Source organism: Salvelinus sp. IW2-2015, unplaced genomic scaffold, assembly GCF_002910315.2.
Source record: "Salvelinus sp. IW2-2015 unplaced genomic scaffold, ASM291031v2 Un_scaffold4423, whole genome shotgun sequence".
NCBI classification, from domain to species: domain Eukaryota; kingdom Metazoa; phylum Chordata; class Actinopteri; order Salmoniformes; family Salmonidae; genus Salvelinus; species Salvelinus sp. IW2-2015.
In genome coordinates this window covers 51,137-60,302 of record NW_019945693.1, presented here as the reverse complement: position 1 = coordinate 60,302, position 9,166 = coordinate 51,137, and the positions used below count along the sequence as shown (strand labels likewise).

At 47.1% G+C, this 9,166-nt stretch overlaps 1 long non-coding RNA gene and 1 pseudogene across 1 annotated transcript; one reads left to right on the top strand and one right to left on the bottom strand.

Annotated features, from left to right (window-relative positions):
- Window positions 1-7,133, bottom strand: part of LOC112077268 (disintegrin and metalloproteinase domain-containing protein 9-like) — a 10,267-nt pseudogene extending 3,134 nt beyond the window's left edge.
- On the top strand, window positions 3,865-4,187 carry LOC139026322 (uncharacterized). The gene is made up of 3 exons (XR_011478095.1): window positions 3,865-3,955; window positions 3,999-4,062; window positions 4,115-4,187. It is a non-coding gene; the product is annotated as an uncharacterized lncRNA (long non-coding RNA).
- Window positions 7,134-9,166: the final 2,033 nt, after the last annotated feature.

The window sequence follows — 9,166 nt, the reverse complement described above, 5'->3', positions numbered from 1 at the left end:
CATTCATCTGTACAAAACAATAGTACACAAGTATAAACACCATGGGACCACGCAGCCGTCATACCGCTCAGGAAGGAGATGCGTTCTGTCTCCTAGAGATGAACGTACTTTGGTGCGAAAAGTGCAAATCAATCCCAGAACAACAGCAAAGGACCTTGTGAAGATGCTGGAGGAAACAGGTACAAAAGTATCTATATCCACAGTAAAACGAGTCCTATATCGACATAACCTGAAAGGCCGCTCAGCAAGGAAGAAGCCGCTGCTCCAAAACCTCCATTAAAAACGCCGGACTACGGTTTGCAACTGCACATGGGGACAAAGATCGTACTTTTTGGAGAAATGTCTTCTCGTCTGATGAAACACAAATAGAACTGTTTGGCCATAATGACCATCGTTATGTTTGGAGGAAAAAGGGCGAGGCTTGCAAGCCGAAGAACACCATCCCAACCGTGAAGCACGGGGTGGCAGAATCATGTTTGGGGTGGCTTTGCTGCAGGAGGGACTGGTGCACTTCACAAAATAGATGCATCATGAGGAAGGAAAATTATGTGGCTATATTGAAGCAACATCTCAAGACATCAGTCAGGAAGTTAAAGTTTGGTCGCAAATGGGTCTTCCAAATGGACAATGACTCCAAGCATACTTCCAAAGTTGTGGCAAAATGGTTTAAGGACAACAAAGTCAAGATATTGGAGTGGCCATCACAAAGCCCTGACCTCAATCCCATCGAAAATTTGTGGGCAGAACTGAAAAAGTGTGTGCGAGCAAGGAGGCCTACAAACCTGACTCAGTTACACCAGCTCTGTCAGGAGGAATGGGCCAAAATTCAGTCAACTTATTGTGGGAAGCTTGTGGAAGGCCACCCGAAACATTTGACCCAAGTTAAACAATTTAAAGGCAATTCTACCAAAATACTAATTGAGTGTATGTAAACATCTGACCCACTGGGAATGTGATGAAAGAAATAAAAGCTGAACTAAATTTACTATTATTCTGACATTCTTAAAATAAAGTGGTGATCCTAATGGAATTTTTACTAGGATTAAATGTCAGGAATTGTGAAAAACTGAGTTTAAATGTATTTGGCTAAGGTGTATGTAAACTTCCGACTTCAACTGTAAGTGTCCATAGCTAGGTATCCATCCAATTAGCGATAGCATTACAGAGGAATACTCTAGAATCCGCATTACGAAAATATCCACATTTTCCCCACCAGTGGTGTTTCTACCAAATAAACTTTTTGCTGATAAAAATCCAGTGCGTGATGACATAGTGCACACAAAATGTACTTCTTCGCTAAAGTATTCGTGTAGCGAATAAAAATGTAAAGTTCAATATGTTTCCACGTCCTGTTTCCATCACAGCTGTCATGATCATTATTTTAATAGGTTATGACTTTACTCACATATAAACTGTGGATGGAACCTGGTGATAGACAGTGTTTACATCCATGACTGGGTTTACCTGGAGCGTCTGGAGCGTGGTGATAGACAGGTTTACCTGAGCGTCTGTAGCGTGGTAGTAAGACAGTGTTTACCTTGGAGCGTGGTGATAGACAGTGTTACCTGGAGCGTGGTGATAGACAGTGTTTACCTGGAGCGTCTGGAGCGTGGTGATAGATAGTGTTTACCTGGAGCGTGGTGATAGACAGTGTTTACCCGGAGCGTGGTGATAGACAGTGTTTACCTGGAGCGTCTGGAGCGTGGTGATAGACAGTGTTTACATCCATGACTGGGTTTACCTGGAGCGTCTGGAGCGTGGTGATAGACAGTGTTTATATACATGACAGTGTTTACCTGGAGCGTGGTGATAGTGTTTATATACATGACTGGGTTTACCTGGAGCGTGGTGATAGACAGTGTTTACCTGGAGCGTGTGATAGTGTTTACCTGGAGCGTGGTGATAGACAGTGTTTACCTGGAGCGTGGTGATAGTGTTTACCTGGACGTCTGGAGCGTGGTGATAACAGTGTTTACCCGGAGCGTCTGAGCGTGGTGATAGACAGTGTTTACCCGGAGCCTGGTGATAGACAGGGTTTACCTGGAGCGTGGTGATAGACAGGGTTTACCCGGAGCGTCTTGAGCGTGGTGATAGACAGTGTTTACCTGGAGCGTCTGAGCGTGGTGATAGACAGTGTTTACCTGGAGCGTGGTGATAGACAGTGTTTACCTGGAGCGTCTGGAGCGTGGTGATAGACAGTGTTTACCTGGAGCGTGGTGATAGACAGTGTTTACCTGGATCGTGGTGATAGACAGTGTTTACATCCATGACTGGGTTTACCTGGAGCGTGGTGATAGACAGTGTTTACCCGGAGCGTCTGGAGCGTGGTGATAGACAGTGTTTACATTCATGACTGGGTTTACCTGGAGCGTGGTGATAGACAGTGTTTACCTGGAGCGTGGTGATAGACAGTGTTTACCCGGAGCGTGGTGATAGACAGTTTTTACCTGGAGCGTCTGGAGCGTGGTCCTTTGAGACATCTTTCCAGGGTATCCCTTCTAAACACATAGAGCAGCACTAACACCAGGAGCACCAGGATGGGAACCACCAGCAGGAAGAAGATCAGCAGGCCGTCCCCAGGGAATAATCTGGAAGGAGCAGAGGGACAGTTATTAGTGAAGGTCAGCAGGCCGTCCCTCAGGGAATAATCTGGGAGCAGCAGAGGGACAGTTATTAGTGAAGTCAGCAGGCCGTCCCTCAGGAATAATCTGGAAGGAGCAGGATGATGTCATTAGTGAAGATCAGCAGGCGTCCCTCAGGAATAATCTGGGAGCAGCAGAGTGATAGTTATTAGTGACGATCAGCAGGCCGTCCCTCAGGGAATAATCTGGGAGCAGCAGAGTGATAGTTATTAGTGAAGATCAGCAGGCCGTCCCTCAGGGAATAATCTGGAGCAGCAGAGATAGTTATAGTGACGATCAGCAGGCCGTCCCTCAGGGAATAATCTGGGAGCAGCAGAGTGATAGTTATTAGTGACGATCAGCAGGCCGTCCCTCAGGGAATAATCTGGGAGCAGCAGAGTGATAGTTATTAGTGAAAATCAGCAGGCCGTCCCTCAGGGAATAATCTGAGCAGCAAGAGGGATAGTTATTAGTGAAGATCAGCAGGCCGTCCCTCAGGGAATAATCTGGGGCAGCAGAGTGATAGTTATTAGTGAAGATCAGCAGGCCGTCCCTCAGGGAATAATCTGGGAGCAGCAGAGTGATAGTTATTAGTGACGATCAGCAGGCCGTCCCTCAGGAATAATCTGGAGCAGCAGAGGGACAGTTATTAGTGAAGATCAGCAGGCCGTCCCTCAGGGAATAATCTGGGAGCAGCAGAGGGATAGTCATTAGTGACGATCAGCAGGCCTCCCTCAGGGAATAATCTGGGAGCAGCAGAGGGATAGTCATTAGTGACGATCAGCAGGCCGTCCCTCAGGGAATAATCTGGGAGCAGCAGAGGATAGTCATTAGTGAAGGTCAGCAGGCCGTCCCTCAGGGAATAATCTGGGAGCAGCAGAGGGACAGTTATTAGTGAAGGTCAGCAGGCCGTCCCTCAGGGAATAATCTGGGAGCAGCAGAGTGATAGTCATTAGTGAAGGTCAGCAGGCCGTCCCTCAGGGAATGAACATTACCCATCTATAATGACAGGCAGGTAGAGACAGGAAAGGTGTGCAGTGAACATTACCATCTATATGACAGGCAGGTAGAGACAGGAAAGGTGTGCAGTGAACATTACCCATCTATAATGACAGGCAGGTAGAGACAGGAAAGGTGTGCAGTGAACATTACCCATCTATAATGACAGGCAGGTAGAGACAGGAAAGGTGTGCAGTGAACATTACCCATCTATAATGCAGGCAGGTAGAGACAGGAAAGGTGTGCAGTGAACATTACCCATCTATAATGACAGGCAGGTAGAGACAGGAAAGGTGTGCAGTGAACATTACCCATCTATAATGACAGGCAGGCAGGTAGAGACAGGAAAGGTACCCATCTATAATGACAGGCAGGTAGAGACAGGAAAGGTGTGTAGTGAACAGTACCCATCTATAATGACAGGCAGGTAGAGACAGGAAAGGTGTGTAGTGAACATTACCCATCTATAATGACAGGCAGGATAGACAGGAAAGGTGTGCAGTGAACATTACCCATCTATAATGACAGGCAGGTAGAGACAGGAAAGGTGTGCAGTGAACATTACCTATCTGTGCAGGCCCGCTGTCCACACTCCCCCTCTCCCTGACTTGGCACAGTAAGGAGGTCCCCAGCCGTCATTACAGTGGCAGTGGCCCCTGGTTGTGTACACACCTGGGGGAGATATACCAATCAATTAACCAATCAACCAACCAATACAATAGACACTGGTCTCTCTCCCCAGAAGAGACCATCAGATGGCCTGTAACACGTGATGTATCCAACCCCGTCTAGAGGATGAGACCTCTTACATGTGATGTATCCAACCCGTCTAGAGATGAGACCTCTTACCCCCGGCTGGTACACGTGATGTATCCAACCCCGTCTAGAGGACGAGACCTCCTCTTACCCCGGCTGTTACATGTGATGTATCCAACCCCGTCTAGAGGACGAGATCTCTTACCCCCGGCTGTTACATGTGCTGTTGGCATCACAGTGGAGGTCAACAGGAAGTAGAGCTGAGGCATTCACACACTGGAAGTCAAGACAGGCCTGGAGAAAAGAGATGAGTCCTGGATATTATCTCTGGATTCAAACAAACCTCCCATAGCAATGTCAACAAAGCATTATGGTTCTCCTACTGGCTCCACACACACCACCCGCCCTGTGGAAAAGTGGCTCGACACACACCACCCGCCCGCCCTGTGGAAGAAGTGGCTCGCACACACACCCCCCGCCCTGTGGAGGAAGTGGCTCGACACACCACCCGCCCGCCCTGTGGAAGAAATGGCTCGACACACACCACCCACCCGCCCTGTGGAGGAAATGGCTCGACACACACCACCCGCCCGCCTGTGGAGGAAGTGGCTCGAACAACACCACCGCCCGCCCTGTGGAAGAAGTTGCTCGACACACACCACCCGCCCTGTGGAAGAAGTGGCTCGACACACACACACACCACCCGCCCTGTGGAAGAAGTGGCTCGACACACACACACACCACCCGCCCTGTGGAAGAAGTGGCTCGACACACACCACCCCGTGGAGGAAGTGACATCATCTTAGAAAGACAAAAAGGGACATAGATGAAGACCCTGAAACCAAAACTGCTAATCTATTAGCCGTACCTTCCCCTTGGAGCAGGGGCTGCCCTGGTTGACTAGGCAGGGTCCAGAACATCAGAGCCCAGGTTAAAGTCTGCGTTGACACATGAAGAGCCATCGATGATCTGGTTACTGACGGAGCCTCCAGGAGGAGGGTTGTTGGTGTTAACGTTAGTGCACTGTACCTTCCCACACATGGCATTACTGCAGGAACACAGTGGAGACAGGGAAGGAGTCAGTAGTAACTCTACATGTGGCATTACTGCAGGAACACAGTGGAGACAGGGAAGGAGTCAGTAGTAACTCTACATGTGGCATTACTGCAGGAACACAGTGGAGACAGGGAAGGAGTCAGTAGTAACTCTTACACGTGGCATTACTGCAGGAACACAGTGGAGACAGGGAAGGAGTCAGTAGTAACTCTACACGTGGCATTACTGCAGGAACACAGTGGAGACAGGGAAGGAGTCAGTAGTAACTCTACATGTGCATTACTGGAGGAACACAGTGGAGACAGGGAAGGCGTCAGTAGTAACTCTACATGTGGCATTACTGCAGGACAACAGTGGAGACAGGGAAGGAGTCAGTAGTAACTCTACACGTGGCCCCACGGACCTCCCGGATCGCGGCTGCTGCGACAGAGCCTGGGCGCGAACCCAGAGTCTCTGGTGCACAGCTACGCTGCGATGCAGTGCCCTAGACCACTGCGCCACCCGGGAGGCCTTCCCAAAATATATTTTATAGAGCACCCTTTGCCTTGACATTCTCTCAACCAACCAACACTTCTTTGGTTACTACATGATTCCATATGTGATATTCATAGTTTTATGTCTTCACTATTATTCTACAATGTAGAAAATAGTCAAAATAAAGAAAACCCTTGAATGAGTAGGTGTGTCAAACTTTTGATGGTATGTAAGAATGAAATATTTCTTATACTTACTTTTCATCAATTATGAATGCCGATGACAAATTCAGATCACTTACGCCAAACTACATTTCACTAGCTCCCCGACGAGTCATTCCACAGTTCCCAAACGTTCCCCTTTAGATTAGCCGTCTGAAAGCAGATGTCTGCTGCCTTGCTTGCACCTGGGAAAGAAAAATAAATCAAAGATTTAAAATGTCAGACTAAGAAATAAAGAAGGAAAATAGTAACTATCAGACAAGTAACAGTTACTTCCTTGTTTGTTTAATAGGCCAGTGCAGTCAAGATTATAGCGGTGTTTAATTTGTACCTGTTTCAAAAAGATGTTTGCATTGGTAGTCGTAGGTCTGCAGCGGCCCTCGTAACAGTACGCCGGCCGTTCTCACAGAGAAGCCCATCCATGAATAGAAGTCAGACGGACAGTAGGATGCTGAGCCTTGCAGTATTCTGGGAGGTCACACGTGTTGACAGATCCCCTACACGGTGTCCCTGACACACTGATCTGAAAAATGGGAGAGAAATTACACCGGAGAAACGTTCATCATTTTTCAAAATCGGTTTTACGGATCCCATCATTGCGTCAAAAGTTGAAACCTCTGAGAAATAGCCAACACAATTCTAGGCCCTCCCCCCAAACAAACTGCTTTCATTTGAAAATCATTGATTTGCTGTCCGGTTTTGGGAGCTCCCTAATCCATAGAGTTTTAAAGACCGACAGCAGCTGGACTAACCTTGCAGTCCTTGCAGCAGCCTCCCTGAGCGCAGGCCGATCCCCAGGTCAACTTACAGGTGGCCGCGTCACAGCACTTATTGGTACATTCCTGCAACATCGGAAAGATTAGGCATGCCAAAAACTAAATTCTGAACCTACACATCCATGGATAACTGACCAAATTAGAAAATACATGCATTGTAATTTTGAATTCTTTAAAAAAAAGTGTTGTCTATCAACCATGACACGCTACCTGGGTCTGACATTTGATGGAAAATTACTGAGGATAATATTGAACGATATTGCCACTCCTATTTTCCATATCTTCAATCTAAGCCTACTAGAGAGTGTGTTCCCCCAGACCTGGAGGGAAGCCAAAGTCATTCCGCTACCTAAGAATAGCAAAGCCCGCTTTACTGGCTCAAACAGCCTGTTACCAACCCTTAGTAAACTTTTGGTGATTTTGTTTTTAGCAGATACAATGCTAGTTCACAGTAAACAACTGAACATTTTCAGCACAATTATAAGGAAGGGCATTCAACAAGCATAGCACTTACACAAATGATTGATTGGCTGAGAGAAATTGAAAATTAACAGATTGTGTTTTGTTTGACTTCAGTGCAGCTTCTGACATTATTGGTCATAATCTGCTGTTGGGAAAAACGTCTGTGTTATGGCTTTACACCCCCTGCTATAATGTGGATAAAGAATTACCTGTCCAACAGAACACAGAGGGTGTTCTTTAACGGAAGCCTCGTCAACATAATCCTGGTAGAATCAGGCATTCCCCAGGGCAGCTGTCTAGGCCCCTTACTTTGTTCAATCTTTACTAATGAGCTGCCATTGGCTCTGAGAAAATGCTGTGTTCGTCTATGTGTGCTGAGGAYTCATTATGATACACGTCAACTACCACAGCGACTATAATCACTACTTAAAGAGCTGCAGTCAGTTTAAGAATGGGTGGCAAAAAATAAGATGATAGTATTTGGGACAAATCATTCACTAAATCCTAAACCTCACCAAAATCTTGTAATGAATTGAATAATGTGGAAATTGAGCAAGTTGAGGTGACTAAACTGCTTGGAGTAACACTAGATTGTGAACAGTCATGGTCAAAAACATATTGATGCAACAGCAGCTAAGATGGGGAAAAGTCCATAATAAAGCACTACTCTGCCTTAACAGCACTATCAGGCCCGAGTTTGTGGCACCTGGATTACTGTCCAGTTGTTGGGTCAGGTTCCACAAAGAGGGACTTGGAAATTGCAATTGGCTCAGAACAGGGCAGCACGGCTGGCGCTTGGATGTACACGGATAGCTAACATTAATAATATGCATGTCAATATCTCCTGGCTCAAAGTGGAGGGGAGAATTGACTCATCACGACCTGTATTTGTAAGAAGCATTGACATGTCGTTTGAACTACTGGCACACAGCTCAGAGACCCACGCATACCCCACAAGGAATGCCACCAGAGGTCTGTTTAAATGACTAGCACACGGCTCAGACACCAACGCATACCCCACAAGAACTAATGGGGATCCACAATAAAACCCCAGGAAGAGTAGCTGCTGCCTTGCAGGAACTAATGGGATCCATAATAAACCCAGGATGAGTAGCTGCTGCCTTGGCAGGAACTAATGGGGATCCATAATAAACCCCAGGAAGAGTAGCTGCTGCCTCGGCAGGAACTAATGGGATCTATAATAAACCCCAGGAAGAGTAGCTGCTGCCTTGGCAGGAACTAATGGGGATCCATAATAAACCACAGGAAGAGTAGCTGCTGCCTTGGCAGGAACTAATGGGATCCATAATAAACCCCAGGAAGAGAAGCTGCTGCCTTGGCAGGAACTAATGGGATCCATAATAAACCCCAGGAAGAGTAGTGCTGCCTTTGGCAGGAACTAATGGGGATCCATAATAAACCCAGGAGAGTAGCTGCTGTCTTGGCAGGAACTAATGGGATCCATAATAAACCCCAGGAAGGAGTAGCTGCTGCCTTGGCAGGAACTAATGGGGATCCATAATAAACCCCAGGAAGAGTAGCTGCTGCCGGCAGGAACTAATGGGGATCCATAATAAACCGTCAGGAAGAGTAGCTGCTGCCTTGACAGGAACTAATGGGGATCCATAATAAACCCAGGAAGAGTAGCTGCTGCCTTGGCAGGAACTAATGGGGATCCATAATAAACCCAGGAAGAGTAGCTGCTGCCTCGGCAGGAACTATGGGGATCCATAATAAACCCCAGGAAAAGTAGCTGCTGCCTTGGGCCAGGAACTAATGGGGATTCCATAATAAACCCAGG